The following is a 13,133-nucleotide window of genomic DNA, read 5'->3' on the forward strand; positions in this document are numbered from 1 at the left end:
TGGGTGCTAACACGTTCGCAAAAGGGAAGGGGTCCCATGGGACCCCTTCCCCATTGTGAATGTCACTGTAAACATTTTTTCAGAGCAGGCAGTGGTCCTGCGGACCACTGCCTGCTCTGAAAAAATGAAACGAAAACGTTTCATTTTTCGTTTTTGTAATGCATCTTGTTTTCCTTTAAGGAAAACGGGCTGCATTACAAAAAAAAAAAAGCTTTATTGAAAAGCAGTCACAGACATGGTGGTCTGCTGTCTCCAGCAGGCCACCATCCCTGTGAGGGCCGCCATTCGCAAGGGGGTCGCAAATTGTGACCCACCTCATGTTTATTCATGAGGTGGGCATTTGTGAAGCCCTTGCGAATCACAGATGGTCTCAGGGACACCATCCTACATTCGGATTTGCGGGTCGCAAATCTGAACCTACCTACATGTGGCCCCAAATTCTTAAAGAAAGTCACAAAAGTGCACCCATAGTATATGTCGTACCCCTATAAAATATTTGTGAATTGTATTTTAGCATGGGTAAATAAGCATGTGTAGATTTGCTCATGTGAAAATCTATTGAGCATTTACAAGTTCATTTTCCCTCCAGCCACTTTCTTCCCAACCCTGGAAGAAGTTCTAATTCTGCCATTGTCAGGAGTAAATGTCCAACCTTTCTTAATAGGGGAAAATATTAGAGAGAAGCTGGTGAAAATCTTTAAAGCATGCAGGTTAGTAGGTTTGCAGTCTCGAAGGCATTCCAGCCCTGGAACTATTGCTTACTGCTTTCTCCAGCCCCAGTATGCAGATCTGCAGAAAGGTGGCAAAATAAGGAAATTGCTACAGTAGGGATTGAAACTGCAAGTATTCAAGCCCTACTATGGTAGTAGCCCTGGCATAATCAGAGAGGCTATTATCAGAGCTCTTACATAATGAAATTGCTGCCATAGTTTGTCGCCACACTACATGGCACCAAAGGGACAAGTAGATCTTTTTACAGGACAAGTAGATTTGAGAAGCAACCTGTCCCCTGGACAAGTAGATATTTTAATAAATTCCACACCCCTGCATGAATTCCAAATTTAGTTTGCATTTATCTGTTTCTAATTTGTTTTCAATATTAGGCATGACCAAAAGTAAACAGAAATCACTGCATAACCTACTGTTCCATCATTGTCTGCAAAACTCAATATCCCATATTTACCACTGTCTTGAACCATTAAATGTTTACTGTATCTTAATGAAGCCCATCACATGCTTAACAGTCTACAGTATAACTGTTAACTACTTATCCTGTCTGTTTATCAGTCCTGACAAACCTGAATATTATTCTGTTTAGCTATTCAAATAATTTCTTAGTTAGCTCACATAGAATTGTGCATAGTAGGAATAACCACTTGGGGGGTGGGGCGGGTGGTGGTGGTTGGTCATCATAATTAGATGAATTTGTCCTACAAGTGAGAATACTTTCTTATCCCTTCATTGCAGATGGCTAGATATTTTCCTATTTAAGGGTATATAGTTAAAACTGTATCATTTATTTCCATCAAAGGTAAGATAAATCTTTACATATTACACTTCCTTATTGCCTCTGACAATGTTAAGAGGTGCAGGTGAAGTTTTGTTCCTGACTAAAAGAAGTACCCTAACCACATTATATTGATCATGTTTTAAGAAGAAAACCACATCATCTGCATAGAGTTTAATCTTGCATTCACCTGGAAGCCAACTCAATGTCTGTCTTTGTGCATATTTTTTATAGAAACATTTCATTGCAAGTTTACAGCATGTAACAAAACATTTGCTCTGCCTATTGCTGATACATTGACAGTTTGATCCACCTCAACAATATATTCCCATGTCTGGGTTGGTACGTTGTCTCCCCAAACACTCCAGATATCACCAAAGGTTTTGTCTAGCCTTCTAGTCCATAGTAGTCCCACCATTTTCCCTAAATTGTATCAGATTTGCAGGGGAAGCCCCTTGTTTTGTAGATCATTTCTTCTAGCTTGCCACAACAGTCCATGCCTCTTGTCAAGGCATCCATCGAGGGACTGTAGGGGAGGTCCAGTGCCGGGCTATATCCCTCTGGGCAATTACTATTCAAAGACCGACCAGTGTTATATCCCCCCCTTGTGCCCACCCATATCATCCAGGATACCTAATAGTGCAATCCGTGGGTGGGCTTCAACAGGAATGCCCACTATAGTGGAGAAGACATTAACAATGGCAGTCCAGTAGGCATGTATCACCGAGCAGTTCCATATCACATGAAAAAAGTCCCCCATAGGGTCTTCACATCTGTGGCAGGCTGGGGATTTGCAAATGCTCGCCTTCCACATGTGGAGGGCTGACATATACTTGGTGTAGGTACATGAACTGTATTATGCGGAGTCTGGTGGATATTGCTAACATTCGGGGGACGATACAGGCGTCTCTCCAACCTGCCTCGTCAAGTCTCCCAACCAGCCCTCCCACTTTTCTTTCAGGGAAATCAACAAGATGGGTGAATACACCACTAATGACTTATAGATCTGGGATGCCCCTTCTTTGCCCAGGTGGCCCATACGAATCCTGCCTTCTAAGGGGCTATATTTGAGAATGTCCCCTAGTGCATCATGATAAGTGTGCAGGGCATGTTGGAGCTGTAGATAGCGGAAGAATTGGGATGTCGGCACGTGGATTTCAGTTTGGAGCTCTTGAAATGATTTCATATGGCCCCTTCCCCAAACATCTCCTATCCTCGATATTCCCAAAGAGTCCCAGCCCTTAAACCTCTCTAAAGTGGACACCTAGGCCAAACAACCGCCCTCCCACAGCGTGGTCTCCCTCATGAGTTTACAGTTCCACCTCATCCATTGAAGGGCAGACCTTCATGCTCCAAATGCCACTTGAGTAACCTCTGGGAAACAGGAGGGGATAAGGGCTCCATAACTGATGTTCAGGACATTATCCAGTCCCACTATAGCCAGTTCTTCTATATAGGTGGGGTCCCCCACCCCTATGCAGCCAATCAATAATGGGAGGAGTTGGGTCACCCAGTAGTACAGACATATATCTGCCATGGCCATTCCACCATTGTACTTTGCCCCGGTGCATTTCCCAAAGTCCACCCTGGGGGGACCACTGGCCCATATAAATTTGCGTCCCATGGCCAGCACGGAGTCAAACCAGACCCGCAGAATGTATAAGGGGTAGTTTTGAAGAGCATGTAGTAGTCTCAGAAGAACCATCATCTTGAAAAGTGTGACCCCTACCCACAGTGTTGAGGGGGGGACTTTTCCACTGTGAAAGGACCCTCCGCGTCACAAGGGTAAGGTTCAGATTCCACATTAGGCCAAGCTCCCAGGGGATGCGCATCCCCAGATATTGGAAACTAACTGGACTGATCAGGATTTGAGACTGCCAGGCCTCATCCTGGGATCGCCCTTTAGGGGGGACCCGCAGAGGCCTGCTCCAGGTGACCCGTAACCCTGATGCCTCCCCGACGACCCGTAGGATATGGAGAAGTTCTGGGCCCGTCTCATCTGGGTGGGACCTAAATAGCATGACACTGTTCATTTAGAGAGGTATACGGTCTTCTACTGCGAGGCACCACTTGATACCCCACACTTGAGCGTCACACCTGATCCACGTCGCCAGGGGTTCTATAGCCAGCGCAAACAGAAGCAGGGAGAGAATTCATCCTTGTCTTGTGCTCCTTCGTATGGGGTACTCGTGGGACAGCGCACCACTGACTTAGAGTAGAGGACCCTGATATAGGCTCTGAATCGGGGACCAAATCCCATCCTATTAAGCACTTTCGCGACATAGGACCAGTCAACTGTTTCAAACAATTTTTTAGAAATAAATTAAGAGGAAGATTCTCGGGCCCACCACGGCTGTTATATCAGATATGGCTACGTGAACCCTGAGAATGTAATGACTGGTGTCACAGTGGGGGACGAACCTACATTAGTTGGGGTGAACAAGACACTGGATGACAGTCAGCAACCGGTTCACTTGGGGCTTTACATATAATTTGACTTTGCTACTGAAAAAAGTGAGATGGGTCGGAAGGAGGCACATGCTGATTGAAGACAGTCAGGTTTGGGTAAGACCACTATTGGAGCTTGGTCAATATCAGAGGGAAACGGCCGCTGCTGATAGCTTCAGTGTATAATATAAGAAAATGTGGGACAATATCAGGCGGAGTCTGAGGTAGAATTCCACTGAGTATTCGATGGGTCCCAGTGTCTTGCCAGGGTTTAGATCCGCCAACGCCTCCCCTACCTCTTCCACCGTAATGTACCAATCCAAAGTGATTCTATCTAGGGCGGACAGATGGGGCAAAGTGAGTTCCACCACTACAGGGGTGTTGCCTCACTTTCTGGCCATGCCCTCGATGCATAAAGTTTCCTGTAGTAACGAGCAAATACTGCAGTGATCTCTCAGGAGTACTCAATCCACCCCATGTAGTCCTCCATTAGGCAGGGTATTACCCTAGCTTCTGATTGGTGTGTGGCGAGTCAGTGCAACAATTTACTTGATTTGTATCCCCACATATATCTGACGCACAGAGGTAATCCAGCACTTGCAGGCCTCCTCTAAAATGATTTGGGGTAGAGATGTTAAGTCTAGTTCTAGTTGGCGTTTCTCTAAAACACTCAGAGTTTCTGGGTCTTTGCATTCTCAAAATACTATTGATGCTTCAAGCTCAGCAATTCAGCTGTTTGTATCGCGATCGGCCCCCTGAATAAAGGAGCGGGCCACACCTCTCATAAAAGCCTTTCCCACCTCCCATAAGGTCCTGATCGAGTCTACTCAGCCTCATTCAGACAAATAAAAACCCTGAATTCATCAAGTAGCTAATCTGCACATTTGTCATCTTGAAGGAACCAGGCATTAAGCCACAATATATGACTGTGACCCCTGGGTGTCATGTCAAAGTAAATCAGGACCGGCGGGTGGTCCGATATCCCATGGGACAAGATCTGCGAACCTGTGCTGCGAAGGAGAACGGCAGCCGTCAACAACAGATATCTTTGTGCATATTTTTACAGCAAATGGTTCAATCCATAATATAAATAATAGGGGACAATGGAGGATACTCCTGTCTTGTCTGCAGAGCCACTTCCCTACTCGTTTACCATATCGTTCATCTGTAACAAATCTTAGCTTCTCAGTATACTTGGGATATTGGACTGATGGATTGATTTTGGATATTTATTTTCTCAAAGCCTTCCATGTGAAGTTCCAGTACACATGGTCAAACATTTTCTTTATCTAAAAAAGCAATTAACCTTGGCGTATTTTCTTCTTGTAGGTAATAAAGTATTTTATTTAAAAAATGTATATGCGATGATAGTCGGCTACTTGGCACAAAGCCTGCTTGGTTTCTCCTCACACTCTCCCCTGCTGTACTGCTAATCTATTAGCTAATACTTTCACAGAAATATTATGATTGGTGTTAGGGAGAATGATGATTCAATATAAAACACACTGCTTAGGATTTTCAATTGTTTATAAAGTAATGCAGCGAACACCTTCCCAAAAGGAGATTAGTGTTCCCCAGTTCTTCAAATGTGATTCTATGCTTCTAATAATACTGGTAGAGGTAGGTTAAAAAAAGTCTATTATATTTCACTACCTAGCCATCTGAAATAGGAGATTTCCCTACTACTAAGATCGCTTAATCCAGCTCTCTCCTTTGTATTGGCCGACCTAAAGTTTTACCAGCACAGGATCTATTTTCGTAGTGAGTATTCCTGATAGTATTTTAAGATCTCTTCAGGTCTCTTCATATATCGTTTCGCATAATACTTTTGAAAGAGTGCCTATATTTCCTTTTGCTCCTATACCAATTATTTGGTTCCCCCATCCTTTATACAACAAACCATGTTTGTTCCTTCCTTCTTTTGGCTTACCGAACTACAAATGTACCTATTTTATTAACCTCCTAGTACATTCTTTGTTTATAATTTCTGGCATGAAGTATCTGCTTTTAGCATAATACAATATGATTTGTTTCCTTGCTTCTGAAACTTTTTATGAGAATTAGTCATATTGCGGCTCTTCAATAATTCTTCTAAAATCTTTGATGTTCCTTATGATTGCCTATATCATGCGCAATGCATATCCCACGGGCAAATGCTTTAAACACATTCCATACCAGTGTCGCAGGGGCAGTAGTTTGTTTTATATTGTCTCCCCTATCACATGTTCCATAAAGAGCTGCCTCTCCGGTATCATGCCTATAAACTTCCACTGAGCCTGAACACTTTTAACACTTCCCATCTTTAAGTTCACTGTCAACTCCACGGTATTGTGATCAGAAGTTCTGAATACAACTGCCGTCTGTATAGAAATCCGTGCACCTCTCAGCTCCTGGGAATTCTAGAACCTGGATATTGTCATCCGGGAGTCCATATTTGTTACACTGTACGACTAGGCTGCATGATAACGGGTATCAGTGTTGTAAAACTAGACATAAAACGGCAGATAGATAGCGCGTGAATGCAAGCATTATAAAATTAGGTTCTATCGTTACATTTTCTCATTATAATGCAAACACATGCCCACTATTGCATTTAAATTGTAAGCCTAGTTGCAAGTCCTGTTAGGTTCTACTGTTGAAAATACCGTGTACCAGAATTAGTGAGGCAGCTGGTGTTTTTTCAACCTGGCCTTGCCTAATGAAAAAGTGTTTCCGCATAATTACGTGTTTTATTGGGCACGTTTTCAATAACCTGAAATGCCCAGTTGAGTGATAGGGAAAGAACATCAAATCCTTCATATCATATTATTTCATGGGCCTGCCCCGGTGCTGCTTCATGTTGGAGGCATTGTATTTCAAATTTAAAAGAGGCAAAGGCAAAAGGGATCTTCTTATCTCATAACTGATGACTGTGACTAATTGTTAACTGAAAAACACAGTTTGTTGTAGAAGGCACAGAGCAACTGCAAGGTAACTAACTGCTATCATTAAAAATATATCTTAGAAAATAATCCGACATCATAAGAATCCAAAATATGTGTATATGTACTCAAGGTCTTTTACTACAAACATTGTATAACTTCCTGACATGTTTAGAATCCATGATATCAATAGTGGCTCTTCTAAATGTGTGGAAATGAGAAGATTAGGTACGTATGCCTATTTAAAAATTAATTAGATCATAAAACATAACATTCTTAGGCATCGTGAAATTTACAAATCTTACAAAACACTACTTACTGGTGAAGGTGAAAGAGGACAAAAACGAGCATTTTGGAGAAGTCACATCGAGAAAGTAAAACTTCATTTTGAAAGGAGTACTGAAGGTGAGATTTGGAAATAGATTAACAATAATGTTTAACCAGGCTCAGCATCCAAAGTGAAACCCACACATTTTTCTGGGATTGGCAAATTTGCTGACAGTTCAATCAATGAAATGGTCTGGTTTATGTGGAAAAGGGGTAGTAAACCACGTAAGTGTGAAACACATAGGGAGAAAAGCTGTAGCGCACAACAGAACTGTTCCATACCACACCTCAACATGGAATGAAGGCAGAAACAGCAGAACTCTTCCTCAAGAACTGATATTTTCTGGGTAGAAAGTTGTGGATTTAATACTAAGGGGCTCATTTACAAGCCCTTGTGCCACCTGTAGGAAAGTACCATCTTGCCTGGCATGTTACCCCCATATTTCACTGTATATATGTTGTTTTAGTCTATGTGTCACTGGGACCCTGCCAGGCAGGGCCCCAGTGCTCATAAGTATGTGCCCTGTATGTGTTCCCTGTGTGATGACTAACTGTCTCACTGAGGCTCTGCTAACCAGAACCTCAGTGGTTATGCTCTCTCTGCTTTCCAAATTTGTCACTAACAGGCTAGTGACCAATTTCACCACTTTACATTGGCATACTGGTACACCCATATAATTCCCTAGTATATGGTACTGAGGTACCCAGGGTATTGGGGTTCCAGGAGATCCCTATGGGCTGCAGCATTTCGTTTGCCACCCATCGGGAGATCTGACAATTGTTACACAGGCCTGCCATTGCAGCCTGAGTGAAATAACGTCCACGTTATTTCACAGCCATTTACCACTGCACTTAAGTAACTTATAAGTCACCTATATGTCTAACCTTCACCTGGTGAAGGTTGGATGCAAAGTTACTTAGTGTGTGGGCACCCTGGCACTAGCCAAGGTGCCCCCACATCGTTCAGGGCAAATTCCCCGGACTTTGTGAGTGCGGGGACACCATTACACGTGTGCACTGTACATAGGTCACTACCTATGTACAGCGTCACAATGGTAACTCCGAACATGGCCATGTAACATGTCTAAGATCATGGAATTGTCACCCCAATGCCGAATGGCATTGGGGAGACAATTCCATGATCCCCCCTGTCTCTAGCACAGAACCCGGGTACTGCCAAACTGCCTTTCCGGGGTCTACACTGCAGCTTCTGCTGCTGCCAACCCCTCAGACAGGTTTCTGCCCTCCTGGGGTCCAGGCAGCCCTGGCCCAGAAAGGCAGAACAAAGGATTTCCTCTGAGAGAGGGTGTAACACCCTCTCCCTTTGGAAATAGGTGTGAAGGCTGGGGAGGAGTAGCCTCCCCCAGCCTCTGGAAATGCTTTGATGGGCACAGATGGTGCCCATCTCTGCATAAGCCAGTCTACACTGGTTTAGAGATCCCCCAGCCCTGCTCTGGCGCGAAACTGGACAAAGGAAAGGGGAGTGACCACTCCCCTGACCTGCACCTCCCAGGGGAGGTGCCCAGAGCTCCTCCAGTGTGTCCCAGACCTCTGCCATCTGGGAAACAGAGGTGTTTGTGGCACACTGGACTGCTCTGAGTGGCCAGTGCCAGCAGGTGACGTCAGAGGCTCCTTCTGATAGGCTCTTACCTCTCCTGGTAGCCAATCCTCCTTCCTAGGTAGCCAAACCTCCTTTTCTGGCTATTTAGGGTCTCTGCTTTGGGGAATTCTTCAGATAACGAATGCAAGAGCTCACCAGAGTTCCTCTGCATCTCCCTCTTCACCTTCTGCCACAGGATCGACCGCTGACTGCTCAGGACGCCTGCAAAACCGCAACAAAGTAGCCAGACGACTACTAGCAACCTTGTATCGCTTCATCCTGCCGGCTTTCTCAACTGTTTCCAGGTGGTGCATGCTCTGGGGGTAGCCTGCCTCCTTCTTGCACCAGGAGCTCTGAAGAAATCTCCCGTGGGTCGACGGAATCTTCCCCCTGCAACCGCAGGCAACAAAAGACTGCATCACCGGTCCTCTGGGTCCGCTCTCAGCACGACGAGCGTGGTCCCTGGAACTCAGCAACTCTGTCCAAGTGACTCCCACAGTCCAGTGACTCTTCAGTCCAGGTTTGGTGGAGGTAAGTCCTTGCCTCCCCACACTAGACTGCATTGCTGGGTACCGCGTGATTTGCAGCTGCTCCGGCTCCTGTGCACTCTTCCAGGATTTCCTTCGTGCACAGCCAAGCCTGGGTCCCCGACACTCTAACCTGCAGTGCACAACCTTCTGAGTTGTCCTCCGGCGTCGTGGGACTCCCTTTTGTGACTTCGGGTGGACTCTGGTTCACTTTTCTTCTAAGTGCCTGTTCAGGTACTTCTGTGGTTGCTGCCTGCTTCTGTGAGGGCTCCCTGACTTGCTGGCTGCCCCCTCTGTCTCCTCATCCAAGTGGCGACATCCTGGTCCCTCCTGGGCCACAGCAGCATCCAAAAACCCTAACCGCGACCCTTGCAGCTAGCAAGGCTTGTTTGCGGTCTTTCTGCGTGGGAACAACTCTGCAAGCTTCTTCACGACGTAGGACATCCATCCTCCAAAGGTGAAGTTCCTAGTCCTCTTTGTTCTTGCAAAACACCAAGCTTCTTCCATCCAGTGGCAGCTTCCTTGCACCCTCAGCTGGCATTTCCTGGGCTCCTGCCCACTCTCGACACTGTAGCGACTCTTGGACTTGGTCCCCTTGTCTTACAGGTACTCAGGTCCGGAAATCCACTGTTGTTGCATTGCTGGTGTTTGTTCTTCCTGCAGAATCGCCCTATAACGACTTCTGTGCTCTCTGGGGGTTATAGGTGCACTTTACACCTACCTTTCAGGGTCTTGGGGTGGGCTATTTTTCTAACCCTCACTGTTTTCTTACAGTCCCAGTGACCCTCTACAAGCTCACATAGGTTTGGGGTCCATTCGTGGTTCGCATTCCACTTTTGGAGTATATGGTTTGTGTTGCCCCTATACCTATGTGCTCCTATAGCAATCTATTGTAACTTTACACTGCTTGAATTACTTTTCTTGCTATAACCTGCATAATTTTGGTTTGTGTACATATATCTTGTGTATATTTCTCATCCTCATACTGAGGGTACTCACTGAGATACTTTTGGCATATTGTCATAAAAATAAAGTACCTTTATTTTTAATATATCTGTGTATTGTGTTTTCTTATGATATTGTGCATATGACACCAGTGGTATAGTAGGAGCTTTACATGTCTCCTAGTTCCGCCTAAGCTGCTTTGCCATAGCTACCTTCTATCAGCCTAAGCTGCTAGAAACACCTCTTCTACACTAATAAGGGATAACTGGACCTGGCACAAGGTGTAAGTACCTTTGGTACCCACTACAAGCCAGGCCAGCCTCCTACACCATCGTAGAATATTTTTTTTTACGCTACAGTGGTGCAAAAGTCTCACACCACGAGCTGTACTTACAAACTGACACAATGTCACCATTGAGCCAGTTTGTAAACCCTTGCGCCACATCATACCTGCACCAGGTATAATGTATGCAAGGGAGGCGTTACCCTGTAGGGAGACCCAAAAAATGGCGCAGTGAGATCTACAAGATTTCACTATGCCATTCTAGCATATTTTTTAATGCCTGCCCTGGGCAGACATTAAACTGATGCTAGGCTCTTTTCAGTAGGCCTCCCTGAGCTTTGCTGGACTAGCATCAATTTTTTTAACGCTAGTCCAGCAAAGTGCCACAACTGGATCAACACTTTTGACGCAGTTGTGCTAACGAGTGTATTATAAATATAGTGCCACCATGGTTTTGTTAGGGGGGCACAGGGTGACGCAAGGAAACTGGCTCATCGGAGCATATGCACCAATTCCTTGTAAATGAGGCCCTACATTTTGAGAGCATACCCGAGTGGAATTAACCCTACTCTGTACAATCCGTTTTTCAGTGCAACTCTTTCTGTTTAGATACATTTAGTGGAACGCCTCTTTTTGAGGCTAATATCCACTTGATCCACGAGTATTATTCCCTATGATTGGTCCACAAATGTATAAGCAGATTGAAATTCCAGTGGTTGTCTTGGTGTTTTCCGTCACAAATCAGGTCCTGCATTATGGGAAAGAAGATTGCTTACGACAATTTTGGGTACGACGCTTTGAAGCAGGACTTATAACATTAAATCATCTAGTTTCTCCTTGCCCACTTTTATCATTTTTTTAGTTTTATATCTGAGAGCTAAATCTGATTACAGATGGTCCCCTCCCATTCTATGTGGGAGGCATCTACATATATAATTAAAAGTCATTTGGGGATCTAAAATTCGAGAATAGTAGTTCTAAATTCAACGTATTGATTGCACACTTATTTATCAGTCAACCCGAATGCTTGAAAACAAAGCTAAATACAGCCTAAGTCCATATAACTGCTCCCAAAATTCAGTTTGGGTTTAATTACTGCAAAGTGCTGAGTACAAGTGTATTTTCTATCAAAGCACAGTAAAGCAACAGTGACATTCTACATGATTGGTTTAAACTGTAGTATATCCTTTCTGCAGTCAGGATATCATTGTGTTTGTACTTACATAAGCCATTTGGCATGCAACAATCTCAAAGATTCATTTGGAACTGTCCTCAAATGTGTGGGTTACTTCTCTAGGGCTTTTGAATGCCTTCCTCTTCCACTGTTTATATTGTTAAATACAAGAATTACATGCTATTGTAACTATACTTAAAGGTTAGGCTCCAGTGAAGGACATACTTGAAGTGTCCTGGAATTTGAGTTGGCACACTAACCATCTCTTAATTTGAATATCATACCTCTAGACAGGATAGTTCAAATAAACAATTGTTTGAATGCTACACAAATAAATGTGTATTTCCACACTTTTAATGAGGTTGCCCTGTGAGGACTGACGTAGTGTCTGAGGTCAGTGAGAATCAATGCCAACCTCTTGAGTGAAAGCCTGGGCCAGAGTTTACACCAGTTCTAATTGAGTTTCAACAGCCAAGACATGATGCAATATAATTATGCGAACTTCTTTGAGGTACTCTTTCCATGTCCAGACAAATGATGTCCCACCAGCCTAACTGTCTTGGCCTCTCACGCTTGGCATTTATTGATCATAGCTCACTACAAATACAGAAGTGCCATCCTGCAGACAACTCACTAAATGATTAGCTCTCAAAGAGTCCAGGGCCCCTTTAGGGTACAGAGATGGCTCTGAGGGGAACAAATACTCACCAGTGTCCACTGCCATCAGGGCACGGTCTCCTGAAATAGTTCCCCAAAGCACTCTGCATAGAACCATCTCCCTGACCCGATCTATCCCTCCAATGGTAGCCTTAGAACAGAAGCATTGTTTCTCTGAAGGTTGACAGATAAAACTTTCCAATTACTCTACTCACCTGCATGAGCATATGCAGCCATACATACACAAATATATGCTCACAACTGCACACAGATGTGCTCGCACATGTATACACACACACACACACAACCTCGATTTCTGACATGTCTGCCCACGTACTATAAATCAGCTGCCAATAACGGTATGGTGGGTTTTAAGGTTCTTTACTGACACAGACTTCCTGTGGTCCTAGGCCTGCAGGATTTGGGCAGCCTATGAGGGGTGGACCTACAAATACCCTACATATCGTGGTGCTAGGAATCATCAGGCCTCTGAATCCTGCAACTCATATAATTAACAATGGGCACACTGCTCTTTTATTCAGACTAATCAGGCCATTCTTTCTCTCAGACTCTACAACAAAAATGCAGCATTCTCTGAGTCAACACACTATTCTCTGAGCCAACAAACTAGTAACAAATTGAAGCACTCCAGAAAATTCATTGAACCATAATACTTCTGCTCACACAATTCAACTTTCACCTACGTTGATCAGGCCTCTCTGATAAAAAGTGAATCCTTACTAA

At 44.3% G+C, this 13,133-nt stretch overlaps 1 protein-coding gene across 4 annotated transcripts in view; it reads right to left on the reverse strand.

The window, feature by feature from the left end:
* Positions 1-13,133, reverse strand: part of DMPK (DM1 protein kinase) — a 751,292-nt gene that overhangs the window by 254,852 nt on the left and 483,307 nt on the right. The gene's annotated exons all lie outside the window — the stretch shown is intronic.

The sequence above is a fragment of the Pleurodeles waltl genome, chromosome 9 (genome assembly GCF_031143425.1).
Source record: "Pleurodeles waltl isolate 20211129_DDA chromosome 9, aPleWal1.hap1.20221129, whole genome shotgun sequence".
Classification (NCBI taxonomy): Eukaryota; Metazoa; Chordata; class Amphibia; order Caudata; family Salamandridae; genus Pleurodeles; species Pleurodeles waltl.